Here is a 25,162-nt window from a genome sequence, read left to right on the forward strand (position 1 = left end):
AGCTTGCCGCTCTTTTTATTCACGCTGTGCCATTTCTTTCATTTCCTCGTGCTGTATCTTTTGCTATTTTTTGGCAGCACGAATGGCCCTTAATGTGGTTTCAGCGAGAGTGGCCCATAGTAGCGTTTTAGTTTTCTACCATTGAAATATCCCGCCTTCTTAATGGTGTCAAGTTTTTTTATGCAAATTGCACCTTGCGGGGTTATTTTAGTGACTAGGAAAGGTCCCATTCCTATGAATTTAAGTTTCTTTTTGTGGTATTTAGTGTTGTAGGGGAGGACCATATCTCTCGCACCCATTTCCTTATCTTTACACCTTAGGAAAGGTCCCATTCCTCTGAATTTAAGTTTCTTTTTGTGGTATTTAGTGTTGTAGGGAAGGACCATATCTCTCACACCCATTTCCTTATCTTTACCAATGTTTACACCTTAGCTTCTCTACGATCATGCTGTACATGGCTCTAAGGCATGTTTCATCAAGCTTATCAAGTTCCATAAGTCGTCACCTTAGGAGATTTCTTGTGAGTTCTTCCCATACCACGACCCTTAAGCTGGGTACTAAAAATTATAGCATGACAACATTAGTGCCATACGTTAAACTAAAGGGCATCACATTTGTGGCGACTTCGTATACTATGTGATATGCCCAGAGTGCGGTTCCAAATCATTTTGGCTAGCCTCGACTATCTTGGTTAGGATAGCACATATATTTTTATTCATGCTTTCAACTTGGCCATTGGCTTGGGGGTAGTAGGGGGAGGATTTTTTGTGAGTGACTCGCAAAGGGTAACAGAAAGGGCAAGATGTTTCCCTTGGATGTGAACATGTCTAAAGTAAAACTGCCATGTTTGCGCATGGAACAATTGTCATTGCAGATATTGACATATTTGACATATGGCATAAACGCATTGGTCATGTGAAGCATGCCAGCTTGGTAAGAAGGCTAAACATGCTTTCCCACATGAAAAGAATGTGAGTGCAAGGCTATTAGGTGTCATACATTCAAATGTACGGGGACCAGCCAAGACTGTAACAATTGCAGGTTACAGGTATTATGTTATATTCATTGATTTGACCACACTAGGAAAGTGTGGGTTTACTTCATGAAGGAGAAAAGTGAGGTGTTTGCTCACTTTTAGATATTTAAAGCCTTCGTATACGAGAAGAAAAAAGGCATAAAATGGTGGGGGAGAATATTCCTCCAATGAGTTCAGTGATTTCTAGAGGAAACAGGAAATCAAGAGACAGTTTACATGTTGGTAGACTCCGCAACAAAATGGTGTTGCAGAAAGAAAAAATAGGCACATTGTAGAAGTTCCATGTGCCTTGATGGCTCAAAAGAATATGCCACATTATTTTTGGGCAAAAGCAATAGCAACTGTTGTGTACATTATGAACAGAACACCCATTGCAACTATTCATGGTATGATCCCTGAACAGAAGTTTATAGGCATAAGACTGGATGTGTCTCACTTGTTGAAAGTGTTTGGGTGTATTGCATATGTGCATGTTCTTGATGATGAAGTGAGAACAAAGTTGGATCCAAGGCAGAGAAATGCATCTTTATTGGGTTATACTATGGAGCAAAAAGGTTATAGATGTTATAACCCTACCACTCGTGAGGTGCAAGTAAGCAGAGATGTTTTTAACGAGATGAGTAGCTTAGTATACATCAATAGTGAAGGAAACAGAAGATGTAGATGTAAGAAATGCTGATGTTGCACCACATGTAGAGCAACAATCACAGGTGCTTGGTGGACTTGGAGAGTTCTCTAGTAGTGGATCCAATATTAGCCCATGGTCAACTAGGTTAAGGACAGATGTAGGTACACATGTATCACGCAAAGGGAAGGAAATGGTAGATCAACCTTTTGTGCTTGATCTGTCAGCAAGTCACTCATATGTGGAGGGTGACTCTAATGGCTCTGAGCAAAGCATTGATGAGGAGCTGGGCATTACTCCTGGTGTAAGGAGAATGAGGGTTATTTTGAGGACACCTTGTAGTGATCCAAGTGTACGCAGGTCTACGAGGGTTGCGTAGCATGTTGACAGGTTGAGATATGATGGATACACATCCCATCATTATGCTTACATGGTTAAAGCAATATAGGAATTAGAGCCCACTTGTTTTGAGCAGGAACTTGGAAATAAGAAATGGGAAATGCCATGAATGAGGAGATGGTAGCATTGGATATGAATGCAAAATGGGAGTTAGTGCCTTTACCTAAGTAAAAGAATGCAATTAGATATAAGTGGGTGTATAAAGTCAAGCATAACATTGATGGTTGAGTGAGTAGGTATAAGGCAATATTGGTGGCCAAAGGCTATGCGCAACATTGACTATGAAGAGACATTTAGCCCGGTTGCAAGAATGGCAGCCATGAGAGTTGTCATTGCTAATGGCTGCAGCAAAGGGTTGGTCTTTACATCAGATGGATGTAAAGAATGTCTTATTGCATGGTGATTTGCCAAGAAGAAGTTTACATGATGCAGCCACCAAGTTATGATAGAGATGCACACCCAAATTTTATGTGTAGGTTACGCAAAGCCTTGTATGGCTTGAAGCAGGCACCCAGAGCATGGTCAAACAAGATTGGGGAGTATCTTGTTACCATTGGATTTCAGATATCCAATGTAGATTTTTCACTTTATGTGAAAAAGACAAATAGAGGGATCATGCTATTAGTCATCTATGTGGATGACTTGATTATCACTGGGTGGTGATAGTGATATTGACATACAAGATTCCAGGATGATTTTGAAGCAAAAGTTTGAGATGAAGTATTTGGGTGACTGCATTATTTCTTGGGCATAGAGATGGTGAGATCACCTCATGGCATTTTGTTATTGCAGAGGCAATATGGCTTGGACATGTTGTCCAAGTATGGTATGATAGGTTGTAAGCCTATTTTAGTGCCATTGGAGTAGAACACAAAGTTTTCCACAGATACAGGTGAGCTTTTGGAGGACCCCACTACATACAAGCGCATAGTGGGTAGCTTGATTTACATGAGCATTACTAGGGCAAACTTGGGTTATGATGTTGGACTTTTGAGTCAATTTATGCAGGCCCCTAGGAAGCCACACTTGGATGTGGCTAGACAAATTCTCAGGTACATAAAGTCCACAGTTGATTATAGACTTTTCTATGAGGTTGGTATAGAGATACAACTACATGGGTACACATATGCTAATTGGGCTAGTAGTGCTGTAGACAGGACATCTACCAATGGTTTTAATTTCTCATTTGGGAGTGCTTTTGTGAGCTGGAGCAATAAGAAGCAGCAAGAAGTAGCCAACAGTTGCCTTATCGAGTACAGAGAGTACAGGGGTGCTGCTATGAGGCAGCTTGTGAGGTAGCTTGGTTTTAAAAGCTGCTTGGTGATATGGGCGAGCCCATGGCTAGGGCAGCTGTCATTTATTATGACAACAAGAGTAGCATACAATTGGCTAATAACCCAGTATACCATGCTAGAATGAAGCACATTAAGGTGTACACTATCACTTTGTGAGGGAGAAGGTTCTAGTAGGTGATGTAGATCTGGTATATGTTAGCACAGAGGATCAAGTGGCTAACATCGTCACAAAGTCATTGAGCATAGAGAAGCTCCACAGGTTTCAGAGCTTACTTGGAGTGCAATGTGTGGAGTTGAGCTCAAGGGGGAGTGTTAAGATATCAAGCTCAACTAGTGCTATGACAAACATTGATGACCCGCCTAGGTGATAGCTTCCGCACTTATGCCATTGGCATGGTTGGTGAGATTATGGTCGATATGACACCAGTGAATGACAAGCTATGTGATAGCCACTTTGGAGTACTAGAGTTATGGCATAGTTATCACCAGCTCATATAGTCGACGGGTTCACACTATAGACTGACCATTTTGTATAATGTTGTAGGAGAGTACTTTCCCTTTATGTATGTCCTCTTATCTTTAAGATGTATGGTTGTAGAGAAGAGAAGAAGCTAGAAGAAAATTTATTCATCCATCTCTCTCTTGTGTCTTTCACTCTCTTGTGTGTGTGTGTTTTGCTTGCAAGGCACTCAAGCTCTCTCTCTCCCCCACATTCTCTTTATGCTTGTCCAATTTGTGGGCCGTTGCTTGTTACATCATGGCCTATGCATCTTAAGAAGGTCGTGTATGAAGACTATCATCAATTGTTTCCATTTGATCATGAGAATTTTGTTCCATATACAAAAGTAATCCCCCCACATTCTCTAAGAGTTGGAGACTGGGAAGTATTGTGGAGAGAATCGTCCCATACACCACCATCAGGAATGATAAGGTACTCAATCTTCTTTCCTCTCCCATATTGGACAAAGCTAAGAATCAATCTTCTTCTAGATCCAAGGCATATCATAAAAAATGTATCATCGAATATTTGGGACCACATAATTGGCAAGAGAGATTCTTTAGCAGTTCGGGAGGACTTGAGATTGACTGAGCGCCTCCCACCACTTGGCTAATAGTTCAAGAGAGTGGAAAGGTAATTTTATCAAAATCATCTTGGATCTAGACAAATAATGAGGAGATGAGAGTGAAGGATCAAATTGCCTCCTTCCATACCCCTACAGGTGTCATGCATTCTATAAAGGGGACATTCACAAAAATAAAGAAGAAAGGAGAAACTCAATTGTATGGTCTAAAAATGCATGATTGGCACAAGATGTTTCAAGTATGTTTAATTTACTTATATAAGTGGCATGATGTTCTTTCATTATAATTACATAACATTGATTGCAATGTTTTTTGTTACATAGTTCATTCTTCCCACATGCATTAGCAGATGTGGAGAACAAAAAGTGCACGAGGCCATGTACAAAATGGGGGTAGTGGTGAGGTATGAAAAACTAAAATTGTAACATGGATTTATTTTATTATTGTGCTAATTTGTGAGACATGTCATGCTAATTAAATGGACTCAACTCCATCTTATGTACAGAAGTTCCAAGGAGATCCATCAATCCACTATTGATGCAACCCAAGTAATGGCAGTGGAGGTAGTGTGCATGATAGAGGAGAACCTCCCAAGAACTATACTCACTAGTCAATTACATCTTGTGGTACACTTGATAGATAAGGTGTTGGTGTGCGGGGTTGTACATGCTTGGTGGTGGATGTTTTTCCTTGAGCGTTTCATGAAGACCTTGAAGGATTTTATCAGGCAAAGAGCTAGGTCAAAAGGAATCATGGCAGAGGGTTGGTTAGTGCAAGATGCATGTGTCCACATTTCAGAGTATCTCTCTTGAGTGGATCCCACAATGCCATGATTGTGGAGTAATGAGGAAGATGAGCGCATGGTGTCCCATGTACCACAAGGAAAAGAAAGAGCAAGGAGAATAGGCACATCAATGTTAAAGAAGGTGAATACATTTTGTATCAATAGTGAAGTTATGAAGAGGTGGGTGGCAAGGTATAAAGAGGTGAGGAGAAACCGATATGAGGAGAGAAGAGCATTTAAGATGCTTTCAAGAGGCTTGCCATTTCCTCTTGCATCACTTCCAAAAGATTATACTATAGATTGGCTTTATGAATAAATGAAAAAGGCCAAAAAACATGGAGAGATGGTGGGACAAAAGAGGAGTGCAAGTATGCAAGATGATGCGAGCCTTATGTAAGTATGTCTCCCCTTTCTCTTCTTTTATTTAAGTGAAATCTCATGATATGGTTATTCAATATCATAAATATATTTCATTTGGTGTTGGTGGTAGTATAAGGTATACAATGCCATGTGGTCCAAAGGAAGACATTTCCATAGTCAATGTATAGATATAAGACAAATACCCAAGATTGTGGGGTTATGGCAAAATTTGAGCAAGAAAGTGGAGCAATGCTTGACTATTGTGGCATGATTCAAAACATCCTAAAGGTTGGATTCAGAGCATTCCAAATTTTTATACCCTAATTGATTAAACAAATTCTCAATTTGCTAGTCTTGATTTAGTCCATATTTGATTGAATTACAATACGTTTGGTGCTTCTTCTTTTATGATATTGGGATCACATTTTAGGCTTCTTCTTTTATAATATTGAGATATTTTCAGCTCTCAGGAATACACTTTGGAATGTCTGGATTTTTTCCCTAGGATGCAGCTATAGCCGTGTACTGTAATTGTGTACACCCTGTGCACTTGCCCAGGTCCCCTCTCTCTACTCTCTCTCCTCTTAACGTGGTTATGCTCCCATCTCTTGTAGTGTAAGATTCCTCCTCGGCCTGAATAACAAATAAGCCTCTACTTCAATCCCTTGTAATCGTTCTATGTTTCTGAATATGTGAGATCCCTGTCCCCACCGCGCAATGAATTCAGGGAGCTAGCATCGGAAGTAGCACTTCTTGCATGGGGCAGGGTCCCACACTCAGGGCCTCGCCCACCACGGATATCCAAAAAAGAGACTAATCCATCAACTCTTCCAAAACCGACAAACCCGGAAAAACTTCCCTTGCCCGGAAAGCACGGACAATTCCTCTAGGAGGATAACTTTTCTCTAACGTAGTCAAAAGCCTTAACTAACTGAACTGATTTGAGCGAACCCGTAAGTCCCATAGTCAGATCAGGAAAAAGATTGCACTTGGATCATAGAGATCAATGCTTTTTTCCTCATTGAGAGGCACAACCATTGATTCTTTTCCATAGAACAGTTTTTGTCCGGGATTTACTTCATCTATCGTACCATAGCAGAATTGAGCCTCAATTTAGGGATCCATCAGTCCAGCCTAACCCCATCTAGTCCCATGGGTTAGCCAATCGCCCAACCACTGTAGTGATGGGATCCAATTAGGAATTTGGTTAGGTTTTGTCCCGGCGGGTACCAGGGAAAAGATTTCCCAGACCCCCTAGCTGGATATTCATGCAAACTTAAACTAGTCACGCCACTTACACACCCAATATGAAATTGCCTTTTTCAGCTATCTTTAAAAATAATCATTTAATGAAACCATGGTGTCACTGATCATAATCCTCAAAGTCTCTGGTTAAATCCTTATTTCCAATCATTCCTTCATCGGTGTACCTATGGCATCATTGGACCAGAACGCTCACCACCTGTCCACTCAGGGGACTTTTCGATAGTTCCTAGCTCATAGTAGTAACCGGCAATATATTCACATATCAAAATGGAATCTCCATTGAAGATCAGCAAGATCAACTGACGGATCCATATAAAAGAGCCATGGACTCATCCGTTGAGGACCAGCAAGGTCAATCAACCAAATCCATGCCCGAATTCAGAAAACAACTCTTACTCCTTGTTCCAATATCTTCCACGACGCACGTGTGGGTATCGTCCGGTGACCCAGAGCCCGAGCACCGTATGGTCAGCTCCCTCTAGGATCCTTCGCGATCCTTCGCAAGTGACCTAGCGCTTCACTCATAGGCCGCTTTTCCTTGGTCCCTCAGCCACCGTACCGGAAGCTCACCATTTAAATCAAACCGAGGCTGGTCAAGACCTCGGCTGACCTTGCTACGCGAGACATCCTCCGTTGACTCTCCATCAGCAGTTGCAACTTTAACAGATAGGTCTCCATGACCTCATTCACAAGACGGTCAAATGCTTCCCCAGCATTCGTGACATAAAACAGTTATTTAAAAATAGATTTCACATACAAATATAGTTCCAACAATATTTCCATCTTTTCTCATCACTCCACATCCTTTCACATTAGTCCCCATCTTTTCTCATCTTCCACAATTTTTTTTTCTTCATCGATCCCTATCATATCACATCATTCCCAAATCAAATCACATCTAATCGCATCATCCACACATCAATCCACATCATTCCCATATCAAATCACATCCAATCGCATCATCCACACATCAATCCACATCATCCACACATCAATCGCATCATCCACACATCAATCCACATCATCCATACATCCATCCACATCATCCACATCATCCATACATCCATCCACATCAATCCACATTATCCACACATCCATCCACATCTTCCATACATCCATCCACATCAATCCACATCATCCATACATCCATCCACATCAATCCACATTATCCACACATCAATCCACATCATCCATACATCCATTCACGTCAATCCACATTCATTTCATAAGTATTCCCATTCTCATCTAATCACATCTTTTTCTATCTCATCACTTGTTTCCTCATTTATCCTCATTCATAAGTATTCCCATTCTCATCTAATCACATCTTTTTCTATCTCATCACTTGTTTCCTCATTTATCCTCATCAGAACTCATCCACTTGCATCTATCCATACATCTCATCACTTCACATACATTAACATCTATCCAGTTTACATTGCATCTTATCACATCCATTTCACATCACATCTCATTCATTCACATCCCGATTCACATGCTAACACATTCATTCACATCCTATATCATTCATTTACATCCCGATTCACATGACATCACATCTCATCTATTCATTCACATTTATCTAATTCACATCACATCTTATCACATCTATTTACCTCTCATTCTCATCACATCCATCCTTCCATTCCCATCTATCTGATTTGCATCACATATCATCACATCTATTTCCTCTCATTCTCATCACTTCTATTCTCGTCACATCCATTCTCTATTCATTCTCATCACATCCATTCTCTATTCATTCTCATCTATCTGATTCATATCATATCTCATCACATCTATTTACCTCTCATTCTCATCACATCCATCCATTCTCTATTCATTCTCATCTATCTGATTCATATCACATCTCATCACATCTATTTACCTCTCATTCTCATCACATCCATCCATCCGTTCTCATTCCCATCTATCTGATTTGCATCACATATCATCACATTTATTTACCTCTCATTCTCATCACTTCTATTCACCTCACATTCTCGTCACTCCTATTCTCGTCGCATCCATCCATCCATTCATTCCCATCTATCTGATTTGCATCACATATCATAGCCTTCTTTCTCTATTATTTTCGTAAAAGCTTAAATATCAAACGTATAATATAGCTATATAGCATCACTTCTATTCTCATCACATCCATTCTCTATTCATTCTCATCTATCTGATTCGCATCACATATCATCACATCTATTTACCTTTCATTCTCATCACTTCTCTTCTCATCACATCCATCCATCCATTCATTCCCATATATCTGATTCGCATCCCATCTCATCACATCTATTTACCTCTCATTCTCATCACTTCTATTCTCATCACATCCATCCATCTATTCATTCCCATCTATCTGATTCGCATCACATATCATCACATCTATTTACCTTTCATTCTCATCACTTCTATTCTCATCACATCCATCCTCTATTCCTTCTCATCTATCTGATTCATATCACATCTTATCACATCTATTTATAGAATATAAGAGAATTCTTATTTTTTATATAAAGATTCTTTACGCATCTATTTATGCATATAAGAACAACTTCAGTGGGAAATAACACTTTTATAAAAATCCTTTTATGCATAAATTCAATTTTAAGGAGAATAACACTTTTGAAATAAAAATAAATCTTTTATGCATCTTTTTATGCATAAATTCAATTTTAATGAGAATAACTCTTTTGAAATAAAAATAAATTTCTTTATGCATCTTTCTATGCATAAAATCAAAATTGATGAGAATAACTCTTTTGAAATAAAAATAAATTTCTTTATGCATCTTTCTATGCATAAAATCAAAATTTGATGAAAGTAATGCTTTTATAAAAAAAAATCTTTTATGCATCTATTTATACATAAATTCAATTTTAATGAAAGTAACACTTTTATAATAAAAAAAATTCTTTTATGCATCTATTTATGCATAAGAATCAATTTTGATGAAAGTAACACTTTTATAATCAATATATTCCCAATATGAATCTTTCTATGCATAGAAATTAATTCTAATAAAAATAACACTTTTATTATAAAAATAAGTCTAATATGCATTTTTCTATTCATAGAATAAAAATAACACTTTTAGAATACACAAGCGGTGGGGATTACTCTTTTTGAATAATAAAAGATAAAACTTATTTCACAAAATTTAAGAAAATAATGCCATAACCTCCTTTGTATGGCTGACCATTTTTTATTTTTTTTCATTCTCAAGTTACTTAGAAATTATCCCAAATGGTTTAAAGCATTCTAAACTAATCAAATTCCACTTTTTAAAGAGAAATAATATGAAAAGTTTAATTCTAACAATTTGATTACACATCTAGGATAAAGAAAGGCTAAATTCAAGAATGAAGAGAGGGGGAAAGCCTTTCCAACAAGGCATAGCATCATTTTTCATTTTAAAGAAAACAAAAATTAGAAAACCATTAAATGGAATAAAGAAAAAGTAGGATTTCTAGCTTACATGAATTTTTGTGAGCTTTCCTTTGGCTTTATGGTTTGAGGGATCTACTCTTGTTTGCAACAAGAGTGGCCACCAATTCTTTTGAAGAGGAAATGGTCAAAAACTAATGAATTATCAATAAATTCACTATTTTTGGCTATGGGGAGGAGTAGAGTAATAGTGCATAAAACACTATTAACCATTTACAAAGGGGGAGGCTTCATTTATAGGAAAAAGTGAGCCCCTAACCAAGCAAACTGATTCTAGAATTTTCCAAATCAGTTTGGTCAATTTTTGGGTCAGTTTAGCTTACTTTTTGGATCTAGTTGAAGCAGGAGAGAGGAGAGATGAAAATATCTCATTACTTGTGAGTTTAAAACTCAACCACACATGTGAAATAGGTGCCTCCTTCATGACGGAAATTCCCCCACACTGAGCTGGCAAAAATGCATCATTTCTTCTAAATATCTCTTCTTTTTTAACTAATAACCTTGTCCTTAGTCAACTCTTCATCTTATGTGAGCATTTACTCATTTTTGGGAAATTTTCTTTTATTCTTCCATTTATCTCCTCCCTACATTTGGTGGTCCATAGGAACCTTAATTCAAAAATTTCAGAAAATCTGGACCCTTAGACTAAGGTCCTTTTCACCTGATTTTAATTTATTCCAATTGCACATTGAAAATTTCTTTTTGAATATCTATTTCAGGGGAAACCATTTTAGACACTAGGAGGATTTTTATATCCAAAAATATCTCAATTTTGAATTATCTCTCTCTAGATATTTTCTCTCTCTAGGCTAAAACAGGATAAAACAAGATCTTTCCTTTATTTCAGAGAGGGGAATAATTATAAGATCAGAAGGGGAGGTTCTTACACCTGCACACCTCAAAATTTGGAGGAAGGAATCTTACAGAATACAAGAAAATATTATTTTTCCTTGTTTGGCCTAGTGAGATAAAAATTTCTAGAGAGTGGTAAATCAATATTGGGATATTTTTGGATAAATAAATTCTACAAATATCAAAAAAATATTTCCCTGAAATAGAAAATCAAAATAGATTTTCCAAGGTGCAATTGGAATTAATTAAGAATGATTTAGAAGACCTTAGCCTAAGGGTCAAGATTTTCTAAAAATTTTGCATTAAGGTTCCTATGGACCAATAAGATTAATCCAAGTATTGGGATAAGATCAATCCAAAGAATAAAATAAAATATCCAAAAATGAGTAAATGCCCACATAAGATAAAGAGTTGACTAAGTACTAGATTTATTAGTTAAAAATTATGAAGTATTTATAAAAAAATGAGATACTTTGGAGTAATCATTCATTTTTGACACATTGGTAAAGAGAAGGGGGCCCTTCAAGGAGGCACCTATTTCACATGTGTGGATGAGTTTTAATCTAAAAAATAATAGGATATTTTTATCTCTCCTCTCTCCTGGATTAAACCAAATAAAAAAGGGAGCCAAACTGGTCCAAATCTTGTCCAAATTCAGCCAAACTGAAGCTCGAAAATTCTTGAACTCAGTTGGACTTAGTTAGTGGTCTCAACCAAACTGAAGCAGAAAAATTCTAGAATTTAGTTGGACTTAGTTAGTGGCCTCCTCACCTACAAATAAGCTGGAAAATTCTAGAACTCAGTTGGACTTAGTTAGTGGCCTCCCTCACCTATAAATAGACCCTCATTCTTTTGTACTCTCATCTGTGAACTAAACTATGCCGGTATTACTCTAAGATAAGCTTATTTTCTATTGTCCTCTAAAAATCCTCTACAAATTGAAGAGATTGGATCTTCTCTCTCTCTTCAATCTTCCTTGGAGTCTTCATCAACATACCAAACCAATTGATTGGTTGGGGGCCTCTACTTTGATTAAAGAATCAAGCAATCTAGGAGGTAAAGTGTGGTTTATGGTCTTTTTTTTTTAAATCTCTAAATGTTTCTCTCTTCTCAACTACTCTCAAGCTTGAGAAGCATTCAATTGAATGGCTTTTTAATACAAGTGAAGTTCTTTAATGAATTGTAGTGATAAAACACATAAATTTCCATTTATGCTTAAATTATAATGTTTTTTAAGCATTTCTCTCTCTCCCCCAAAGAATGGTCATTCCTATGACCTATTCTATATTCAAATGAAGCTTCTCATGAAGCAATTCTCTAATCTAAAAGGAATTTCTATGCTTGTCAAATTGAGGCCAAATAAGTGGCTTTTTAATGCTTTTATGCTATTTAATTCATAAAAAATTTAGGAAACAAGTCCATAATTGGATATTGATCCAATTAATGGTTATTCTATCATATGATATTACTAAACTTTATGTTTTCAAAATTATTGAGAATTATCAATAATACCAGCGGAGCTATGGCAAAATTTTTAAAAAATTAACACATAAATCATTTTTATTCATAGTATGAAAAGAGGACTTCCTACCATATTCTAGGATTAATCATCCTAGATTAATTGAATGATTCTCACTATAATCATGGAAAATTTGATTTTTATATTTATGCATAAATAGTTAATTAGGAAAAAGAGGGATTTCTAGTAATCCATTTTTATGTTAAAAGAGTAATCCCCATGACAATGGAAATCCATGTATTCCAATGAAGTAAGAGAAAAATTGGGATACTAAAATAATGTATATTTTATTTAAAAATTAAAGTAGGATTTTAGTTAAATTTATCTTTTTGCATAGATAAATTTAAATGATGAAAGAGGAATTCCCATCATATTGGAATTCAAATATTTAAATGAGGAAAGTGTAATTCCTAGTGTAAAGAAATTAATGGAGATTTTTATTTAAATTTTAAGAGAAAATTTAGTCAAATTTATCTTTTTGCATAGATAAATTTAAATGATGAAAGAGGAATGCCCACCACATTGAAATTCAAATATTTAAATGAGGAAAGTGTAATTCCTAGTGTAAAGAAATTAAGGGAGATTTTTTTAAAAATTTTAAGAGAAAATTTAGTTAAATTTATATTTTTATATAGATAAGTTTAAATGATGAAAGAGGAATTCCCACCATATTGGAATTCAATTATTTAAATGAGAAAAGTGGAATTTTTAGCTTAATGGAATTAATGGATATTTTTATGTAATTTTTAAAAAGAATATTAAATAGATTTAATTTATGGTAAAAGAGTAATTCCCATGATAATTGGATTGCACTCATTAAAATGAGAAAAAGAGGGATTTCAAGTTTATTTAAAAAAATAGGTATGATATTTAGTTAAAAAGAAGAATTTTTATGATAATTAAGAAAAGATGGATTTGAATTAAATTTTAGTGTCAAAAGATGAAATTTCCACCATAATTCTATCTAATGAATTAAGGTTGAGAAATTATGTGATAGAAGGAATATCTTTGGATATTTTAATTGGTAAAATCACTAAATGGATATTTACCCAAAACTAGATGTTTATCTGAAGGGAATCCTTGTAGAACTAAACCGAATGAATTTCGTTAGACTATGAGAGTGACGGACAGTAAACCTACTTATCCATATCTCGATTTGAATCAAGTAAAAACTTCGTAAACCAATTCCAGTTTCTAATCAAAAAATAGACTACCGGAACTAAACTAGTTTTTCCTGACCGAACTCACCAAGAATCTAGTTGGACAATCAGACTGAATGATGGGTAGATTACCTTGATGAGAGATCAAGGATCCTCATTATGGAACTGGGAATTATGGAAAAAGAGTTTTTGGAACCAATCTCAAATTGGAATTTTACTTGCATTGGAACCTCAGTTTTTTTAATTTAAAGGACTGTTTTACACCAGAATGCTAGAGGAAGCATTCTGGCTTATGTTTTTCTAAGAGGAGGTTTGTTGGAACAGCTGGGGCGGGGAGTTGTCAAGGGACGTTGCTCACGACGACAAAGCCTACCGAGGTCTTGACGAGCCTTGGTACAGTCAAATGGTGCGCTTCCGGTATGATGGGCGAGGATCGACGAAGCGGTCCGTGCTGCTAGGACACCTAAGGAGGATCCTAGAGGGTTCTGATGGACCACATGATGCACGGGGTCGCGGTTGCTAGGACACCCATGCGTACGTCGAGGAAGGTATCAGATGGACAAAAAGGAAAGATTTTTAGGAACCAGATTTTGATACTGGATCTTGTTGGTTGGCCAGTTGGTCTTCAACGGAGAGTCCAGAGGATATTATTGTAATACAATGGACTCGAAATTTTGAAAAATGATGATGATAAATATTATGATTTCTATTGAAGGATTGTTTTAAAGCTAATCGAATCTCTTATAAATGGTAATTCCATATTGGGTGTGTACGTGGTATGCCTACCTTAATTTTTGCGCATGAATCGCCAGCTAGGGGGCCTGGGAAATCTTTTCCTCAATACCCGGGCAAAAACACAACCAAATCTTTATAAAAGGAATTCCTTCAATACAGTGGTCGGGTGGTTGGCTAACCCATGGGCTGGATGGGGTTAGGCTGGATCGGAGGATTCCTGAGAAACAACTAGATACGATTAGTTACGTTAATTAGTTTAAATCCTGAGAAGACCTTGTTCTATGGGAGGGGATCAGCGGCTGTGCCTCGCAAATGAGGAAAAAAGCGGTGATTCCATGGACCAAGTGCAAGTCTCTTCTTGATCTGACTATGTGACTTCAGGTTCGGTCATATCAGTTTAACTAGTTAAGACTTTGACTCGTTAGAGTAATTCCTCATTAAAAGATTTTTCCCTTGGCGGAATCGTCCGTGTCTTTTGGGCGAGGGGAGTCTTCCGGGCCCGGTCTCAGAGGGACCGCCCAGGCTAGCCTCTCATCCCAGACGAGGCCCCGAGTGTGGATCTCCGCCCCGTGTGCGGGAGGCCGACGACGTCGCTTCCGCCACGCCAACAGGGCACCGCGGTGGGGGCAAGGACCCCACAGCTGGTATCAGAGCTTTGTTGAAAGCTAATAAGGATAAACGAATTCCTATCAGAAATTGATAATAAAAAACTCAAAAAAAGCATTTTTTATAATGTATTTTCATTTCGCAAGTCTTATTAATAAAGAATTTTTAATTAAAGAAATTATTATTTTTAGATGGAAGTTCCATACTTATCTGGTGTTCTCGACCTCACCCAGTCACAAGACATGATTGCATTTGCCTTCGAGCATCTCATCTCTTCCGCTACAACTCAAACAAGTCGAGTCAGACTCGCACGCCATTTCGAGGATTTATATTTTCCTGACCCAGCGGAGAGACGACAACATAAGTGGTTTGCAGAGGGCAATATGTCCACGCCTCTTGCGACGACCAACGTGCAATGCTGAGGCAGAACCTCTCATTGGCCATGATTCTGATGAAGCTGAAAGTGTTACATGGTGTCATTTTATATCATTCAACGCCTCGGAATTTCAGACTTTCATGCCAAATTTACAGACTCCTTAGTCGCTTTATTCCTAAGGAGAAGATAATAGCTCCCTTTGCAGTAAGAGAACGTTTGTATCACGGCATGGCTATGGCCCAGTACCGCCGTCTTATGCGTCTCTCGAGGAGATTTTGATTTTTGGAGCTAAACTGCTCTATGTATATATTGCAACTTTTATATAAATAAAGAAATGTTTTCTGGAGAAAAATTCCCTGTTGTATAAGTGATTGTTTATGGACGAACTGACAAAGAAAAATCTGTTACGGGACATATGTCATAGATCTCTAATAAGATCATTTATCTTGTTTAAGAAATTATTTTCTGAATCCCTTAAGTCTTTGGATCTCGTAGATGATATCAAAATAAAAATTTAATAATATATCATTTTTGACAGAATCATGAGACGAGGAAACCATGGCCATTAGCCAGACCCTCTCTCTGAAGACGATGAGCTTGACCCTGACGTTCGCAAGGCTCTTCATAGAACTCAGCCAGGGTGACGTCAAAATATTCTTCCATAGCTTCCACCCAGCCTCGCCTAGGTTCTCCCCTTCTCCTTTGAAGGGTAGGCTACAATGAGCAAAGCAAAATGGCTCTTGCCCAGGCTAAAAATAGTGGAAATAGCCAGGGTAGCATGGAGGAACCATTGTGACACCAACCGTCTGGATAGGAATACTTAGTCCTGGAACGACCTTAAAACCTATTTAAGGAACAGATTTTTGGAAACCAAAATGAACGAATTCTTAAAGCTAAAGCAGGGGAGCACAACCATCAAGGAATATCACCAGGCCTTCGCTCTTCTACTCAAATATTCAACCACCTCTAGATGAAGAGCAACTCATGGCCAGGTTCATTCGGGGAATGAACGAAACCTTGGACACACTGGTCAAGAATGCCAAGCCAGTGTCCATGGCCAGAAGTTGTCAGAATGGCGAAGGACTTTGCCAAAGCCTTCATCGTGAAAGTCCCGCCAAAGCCACCTCCCTCATCCTTTAAAAGATTTCAGACACCGGGAAGTTCTTCCAACTTTCTGCCTCCAAAGAGACACCAAGGTCCTAACTAGAATGTGGAGATGGGAAGCTTTAGAAATGAAGGAAGACCTTTCCCCCGGAGTACATTCTCAGGAACTTCGACTCTCTCCAGAATGCAAAGGGAAGAGCTTCGAAGCGAGAACAAATGCTTCGGATGTTAGGGATTTGGGCACCAGCTTAAGGATTGTCCATCTCCTTCGGTGGGCCAAGGAAGCCAGGGTCCCAGAGTTGAGAGATCGATTCAGTCCACCAATCAGGGTCCCCCGCGCCAAAATCAAGGTAACCCAAGAAGAGTGCCAGCTCAGCCTCTATAGCCTCCATGCAAAGCAATCTCCGAACTCCCTCCCAGAATTGGAATAACCAAAGAAAGAGAGTTCCACCTCAAACTGCAGCAGCCAGAGCAGTCACCATAGCTGAAGAAGTAGAGGAAGAGAAAGGATAGATCTATGCAGCAATAGAGCATCAGGGGAATAACCGTCAATTCTTAGTCCTCCAGACTCCAGCAGAGTATGAGGAAAAGCAATTTAAGCTTTTGATTGATTCAGGCAGTACTCATTCTTTTATTTTCCCAAGATGTGTGCGTAAATTAATCCTAAACCAAAAATCAGGGAAACCTATGCAAGTGGAATTAGCCAGTGGAAAGATTCTTTTCACTCACGTTGAGACTGACCTTATTCAGTTTAGCCTAGATGGGAACGTAACAGAGTGCCAGTTCAGAGTCCTACCCCTGGGAATATATGATGGAATCCTTGGAATGGATTGGCTCAAAAGAATCAGGCTGACATTCATTGTCACAAAGGAACCATCTCTTTCCTTGACCTTCACGGGAATAAAGTTCAAGGAATTAGAATTTTCGGACCCCAGTGCTACAATTAGTCAAGGCTTCCAAATTATTAAAAGGGCTCAGAAAGAAGCAAGCTATGTATATCGTTAAAATGAATCCAGTAGACATAAAATGCAAGGCTAAAGAACCAAAGTGGTTAAGTGAGTATGCAGATGTGTTTCCTAAAGAGCTGACTGAGATGCCTCCATCTCGTGAAGTAGATGATGAGATCGAATTAACCCCCGGCGGGCTCAGCCAATAGCCCAGCATGCATACAAAATGCCAGTCCCTGAAGCCATAGAACTTAAGGAACAGTTAAGACAACTGTTAGAACAGGGATTCGTCAGACCTAGTGTCTCACCTTGGGGTGTGTCCATTCTCTTTCAAAAGAAAAAAGATGGAATGTTAAGACTCTGTATTGACTACAGAGGACTGAATTAATTAACAATTAAGATTAAGTATCCTATTCCTAGGATTGATGAACTTCTGGATCGGTTAAGTGGGACCCTAAAGTTCACAAAAATAGATCTCAAATCCGGGTACTACCAGATCAGAATCAAGGAGCAGGACATCCCAAAGACAGCATTCAATACTTGCTATGGGCATTATGAGTTCACAGTCATGCCGTTTGGATTGACTAATACCCGGGCGACATTCAATCGTCTTATGCAAGATATTCTTTGAGAATACTTGGATGATTTTGTCCTTGTCTTCTTTGATGATATCTTGGTATACTCAAAGAATGTTGTAGACCATGAAGATCATGTGCGCAAGGTCCTGGAAATCCTAAGGAAACACCAACTCTTTGCAAAGAAGAGCAAAGTGTTCTTTCTCTGTTGACCAGGTGGAATACTTGGGATTCATAGTGTCAAAGGATGGGATTTCTCTTGACCTCGCAAAGATCCAAGCGGTCATAGAATGGCCACAACCCAAGTCAGTAAAGGAAGTCAGAGGATTCCTAGGGTTAACTGGATGGTATAGGATCTTTATACCTAGGTATGCTCAGATAGCATCCCCCTTAACTAACCTTCTCAAGAAGAGTACACTTTTTCAGTGGACTGCAATGTGTCAAAGTGCCTTTGACAAGCTAAAGACAGCCTTAGTAAACCAACCCTTTCCTTAAATTGCCAGATGTTACCAAACCCTTTGAGGTAGTTACTGATGCCAGTGGGTTTGCCTTAGGTGGTGCTCTGATGCAGGAAGGTCATGCAGTGGCCTATGAATCCAAAAAACTCAGAACACGTGAGAGGAATTATGCCGTCCATGACTTGGAGTTACTCTCAGTAGTGAATGCTCTAAAGTTGTGGAGACATTATCTTTTGGGACAAAGGTTCACCTGACAAATCATCAAAGTCTGAAGTGGATCTTCACCCAAAGGGATCTCAACATGTGTCAAAGGAGATGGATGCAAACCCTATAGGAATTTGATTTTGAAATAAAGTATCGGGCCGGGAAAGAAAATGTGGTTGCAGATGCGCTCAACAGAAAAGCCTCCTTGCTTGCAATAACAATGGTGTCAAATCCATTGATCAATGAAGCAAAGGAGAAAATCTTGCACGACAAATTCTTTGCCCCTATTGCTACCCTTCTGATGTAGGAAAGCAAGACTCCTCAGGAAATGAGTCGAGTTCTTGGATACAAACTGGATGAAGGATGCATGTATTATAATAATCGGCTATGTATCCCCAATGATGAGGGAAGAATTCTGAGAGAAGCCCATGATAGCCTAATAGCTAGACATCCAGGGTTTATAAAAACCTATATGTCTGTGAAGAAAATCTTCTTCTAGCCAGGACTCAAAAAGGATGTACTTGATCATGTGTGGAAATGCTTGATGTGCCAAAGAGTCAAGGCAGAGAGAGTCAAGATGCCAGGGAAACTGCAGCCTCTAGACATTCCATAGATGAAGTGGGAATGCATCAGTATGGACTTTGTCACTGGATTACCTTCAGTGCAATCAGGTTACAACTCCATTTTTGTGGTAGTTGATAGCCTAACCAAAGTTGCCCATCTGATTCCAGTGAAAGATACATACTCTGCAGTGGATGTTGCGAGAGTTTTCCTTAAGGAGATCTTCAGATTGCATGGTTTACCTAGGAGGATAGTAACTGACAGAGATCCCAAATTCACATTGAAATTCTGGACTGCGTTCTTTGAAGCAGTAGGAACTTTCTTGGATCTCAGCATAGCCTATCACCCCAAAACAGATGGCCAGATGGAAAGGGTGAATCAGGTAATAGAAGATATCCTTCGGTCAAGAAGTGATTAAGTCATCTGCATCTGGTCTAATTTGCTTACAATGCTTCTTATCATCGGAGCATTGGGAGGAGTCCTTTCAAAGCTTTGTATGGACAAGATTGCCTTACACCGTTGACTTGGTCTAACCCATTGATCAGAGTCAAAATGTCAAGACAAATGCTTGATGACATGGACCAGCAGACGCAATCAATTCATAAAGATATAAAGGCAGCCCAAGATAGACAAAAGCATTATGTAGATAAAAAGAGGTCAGAGAGAGAGTTTGAAGAGTCAGATATGGTCTTCATTCGAGTACGGCCAAAAAGAAGTTCCTTATCCTTAGGGAAGTACAAGAAGCTCTCTCCCAGATACTGTGGGCCGTATGCTGTCATAAAGAAAGTGGGCGATCTAGCCTACAAAATTCTTCTGCCTCCCCATCTCAAGGTACATGATGTATTCCATGTCAATTTGCTTAAGAAGTATGTACCTAGCCCGAGTCACATGCTTGATGAACAATTGATCTCTTCGACTCAAGGCCAGATGGTACTCCAACCTGAGGAAATCCTTGATGTTCAGGAGAAGATTCTCAGGAGTAGAGTCCTCAGAGAATTCTTAGTAAAGTGGAAGTTCTTCCCTCTAGAAGACGCCACCTAGGAGAAAGAAGAAGAGTTGGCGAAGGATTACCCCCACTTTGCGAGAGATGAGGACATCTCACGTTTTTCAAGTGGGAGAGGATGTAAGATTCCTCCTTAGCCTGAATAACAAATAAGCATCTACTTCAATCCCTTGTAATCTTTCTATGGTTTTGAATACAAGAAAATATTATTTTTCCTTGTTTGGCCTAGTGAGATAAAAATTTCTAGAGAGTGGTAAATCAATATTGGGATATTTTTGGATAAATAAATTCTACAAATATCAAAAAATGTTTCCTTGGAACAGAAAATCAAAATAGATTTTCCAAGATGCAATTGGAATTAATTAAAAATGATTTAGAAGACATTAGCCTAAGGGTCAAGATTTTTTAAAAATTTTGGATTAAGGTTCCTATGGACTAATAAGATTAATCCAAGTGTTGGGATAAGATCAATCCAAAGAATAAAAGAAAATACCCAAAAATGAGTAAATGCCCACATAAGATGAAGAGTTGACAAAGTACTAGATTTATTAGTTAAAAATTATGAAGTATTAATTTAAAAAAATGAGATATTTTAGAGTAATCATTCATTTTTGACACATTGGTAATAAGAAGAAGGGGGCCCTTCATGGAGGCACCTATTTCACATTTGTGAGTGAGTTTTAAACTAGATCAAACCAAATCAAAAAGGGAGCCAAACTGGTCCAAATCTTGTACAAATTTAGCCAAACTGAAGCTGGAAAATTCTAGAACTCAGTTGGATTTAGTTAGTGACCTCCCTCACCTATAAATAGACCCTCATTCTTTTGTATTCTCATCTGTGAACTAAAATATGACGGTATTACTCTAAGATAAGCTTATTTTCTATTATCCTCTAAAAATCCTCTACAAATTGAAGAGATTGGAGCTTCTCTCTCTCCTCAATCTTCCTTGGAGTCTTCATCAACATACCAAACCAATTGATTGGTTGGGGGCCTCTACTTTGATTAAAGAATCAAGCAATCTAGGAGGTAAAGTGTAGTTTATGGTCTTTTTTTTTAAATCTCCAAATGTTTCTCTCTTCTCAACCCCTCTCAAGCTTGAGAAGCATTCAATTGAATGGCTTTTTAATACAATTGAAGTTCTTTAATGAATTGTGGTGATAAAACACATAAATTTCTATTTATGCTTAAATTATAATATTTTTTAAGCATTTCTCTCTCTCCCCAAAAGAATGGTCATTCCTATGACCTATTCTATATTCAAATGAAGCTTCTCATGAAGCAATTCTCTAATCCAAAAGTAATTTCTATGCTTGTCAAATTGAGGCCAAATAAGTGGCTTTTTAATGCTTTTATGCTATTTAATTCATAAAAAAATTAGGAAACAAGTCCATAATTGGATATTCATCCAATTAATGGTTATTCTATCATATGATATTACTAAACTTTATGTTTTCAAAATTATTGAGAATTATGAGTAATAGCAGCGGAGCTATGGCAAAATTTCTGAAAAATCAACACATAAATCATTTTCATTCATAGTATGAAAAGAGGACTTCCTACCATATTCTAGGATTAATCATCCTAGATTAATTGAATGATTCTCATTATAATCATAGAAAATTTGATTTTTATGTTTATGCATAAATAGTTAATTAGAAAAAAGAGGAATTTCTAGTAATCCATTTTCATGTTAAAAGAGTAATCCCCGTGATAATGGAAATCCATGTATTCCAATGAAGTAAGAGAAAAATTGGGATGCTAAAATAATGTATATTTTATTTAAAAATTAAAGTAGAATTTTAGTTAAATTTATCTTTTTGCATAGGTAAATTTAAATGTGATGAAAGAGGAATTTCCACCATATTGGAATTCAAATATTTAAATGAGGAAAGTGTAATTCCTAGTGTAAAGGAATTAATGGAGATTTTTATTTAAATTTTAAGAGAAAATTTAATTAAATTCATCTTTTTGTATAGATAAATTTAAATGATGAAAGAGGAATGCCCACCACATTGGAATTCAAATATTTAAATGAGGAAAGTGTAATTCCTAGTGTAAAGGAATTAATGGAGATTTTTATTTAAATTTTAAGAGAAAATTTAGTTAAATTTATCTTTTTGCACAGATAAGTTTAAATGGTGAAACAGGAATTCCCACCATATTGGAATTCAAATATTTAAATGAGAAAAGTGAAATTTTTAACTTAATGGAATTAATGGATATTTTTATGTAATTTTTAAGAAGAATATTAAATAGATTTAATGTATGGTAAAAGAGAGATTCCCATGATAATTGGATTGCACTCATTAAAATGAGAAAAAGAGGGATTTCAAGTTTATTAAAAAAAATAGGTATGATATTTAGTTAAAAAGAAGAATTTTTATGATAATTAAGAAAAGATGATTTGAATTAAATTTTAGTGTCAAAAGATGAAATTTTCACCATAATTCTACCTAATGAATTAAGGTTGATAAATTATGTGATAGAAGAAATATCTTTGGAAATTTTAATTGGTAAAATCACTAAATGGATATTTACCCAAAACTAGATGTTTATCAGAAGGGAATCCTTGTAGAACTAAACCGAATGAATTTGGTTAGACTACGAGAGGGACGGACAGTAAACCTACTTATCCATCTCTCGATCTAAATCAAGTAAAAACTTCGTTGACCAATTCCACTTTCTAATCAAAGAATAGACTACTGGAACTAAACTAGTTTTTCTTGACCGAACTCACCAAGAATCTAGTTGGACAATCAGATTGAATGATGGGTAGATTACCCTGATGAGAGATCAAGGATCCTCATTATGAAACTCGAAATTATAGAAAAAGGGTTTTTGGAACCAATCTCAAATTCGAATTTTACTTGCATTGGAACCTCTATTTTTTTAATTCAAAGAACTGTTTTACACTAGAATGCTGGAGGAAGCATTTGGCTTATGTTTTTCTAAGAGGAGTTTTGTTGGAACAGCTGGCGGGGAGTCGTCAAGGGACGTCGCTCGCGGCAAAGCCTGCCGAGGTCTTGACCAGCCTCGATACAGTTAAAATGATGCGCTTCCGATACGATGGGTGAGGACCGACGAAGCGGACCCTGATTGAAGTGCTAGGACACCTAAGGAGGATCCTAGAGGGTTCTGACCAGGCGATGCACGGGCTCGCGGTTTCTAGGACACCCATGCGTACGTCGAGGAAGATTTCGGATGGACAAAAAGAAAATATTTTTGGGAACCAAATTTTGATACTGGATCTCGTTGGTTGGCCAGTTGGTCTTCAACGGAGAGTCCAGAGGATATTATTGTAATACAATGGACTCGAAATTTTGGAAAATGATGATAAAAAATATTATGATTTCTATTGAAGGATTATTTTAAAGAGCCAATCGAATCTGTTATAAATGGTAATTTCATATTGGGTGTGTACGTGGTATGCCTACCTTAATTTTTGCATGAATCGCCGGCTAGGGGGCCTGGGAAATCTTTTTCTCGGTACCCGGGCAAACACACAACCAAATATTTAGAAAAGAATCCCACCAATACAGTGGTCGGGGTGGTTGGCTAACCCATGGGCTGGATGGGATTAGGCTGGATCGGAGGATTCCTGAGAAACAACTAGATATGATTAGTTACGTTAATTAGTTTAAATCCTGAGAAGACCTTATTCTATGAGAGGGGATTAGCGATTGTGCCTCATAAATGAGGAAAAAAGCGGTGATTCCATGGACCAAGTGCAAGTCTCTTCTTGATCTCACTATGTGACTTCAGGTTCGGTCAGATCAGTTTAACTAGTTAAGACTTTGACTCGTTAGAGTAATTCCCCGTTAGAAGATTTTTCCCTTGGCGAAATCGCTCATGCCTTCCGGGCGAGGGGAGTCTTCCGAGCCCGATCTCCGAGGGACCGCCCAGGCTAGCCTCTCATCCCGGACATCCACAGGCGAGGCCCCGAGTGTAGATCCCTGCCCCCCGAGTGTAGATCCCTGCCCCGCGGGGGAGGCTGACGCCGCTTCCGCCACACCGGCAGGGCACCGCGGAGGGGGCAGGGACCCCACATGTAGTGTATGTAGTGGTTTCCTCTACTATCTGCAATGTTTCTCTAAGATGCTTAATCTTAAATATCACTTCCTCATCTCCTATGGTTGTCTCTCACTCGTAGATGTGAGAGCCTATGAAAACAATCAACCACCATTAATTTAAAAACAAAGAAAAGTAGATATAAGATATAAACATAAAAAAAACACATAGACAACTATGAAAAACCTGTAAAAGCAATGAATATGTATAAATAACTCTACATGTGTCAGCCTTGATCGTTAAAATAGGTGCACCACATGTTGGATGCTCTCCATGGTACTACGCATGCCAATCCACACCTGAGCTCCTACTAGTGCCTCAATACTAGACACGGGTACGAATGGTGGGCCTAAAGAAGAAACTACACGTAGGGCTAATGGAGGTTGTCTCTCTTGGTCATGGACATGACCTCCACCAACACAACCACGGACTGATGGATGGTGTAGTCGGACCTACTCCCCCAGGATAAACCTTGTGTATAACTACTTGGTAAAAATTAACAACCTAATTTGACTTTGAAAGTGTAAGATTCCTCCCTCCAGCTTTTGTGATGATGTAAAGGTGTAAGAACCTTCCCTTCACTCTCTGTAATCATACCCTATTTTAGAATGCAAGAAAATATTGTTTTGGCCTTGAGAGAGGAAATGTTCTAGAGAGAGGAAATATTCTAGAGAGAGATAATTCA

Source organism: Cibotium barometz, chromosome 19 (genome assembly GCF_041138505.1).
Source record: "Cibotium barometz isolate CiBa-2024 chromosome 19, ASM4113850v1, whole genome shotgun sequence".
Taxonomy (NCBI): Eukaryota; Viridiplantae; Streptophyta; class Polypodiopsida; order Cyatheales; family Cibotiaceae; genus Cibotium; species Cibotium barometz.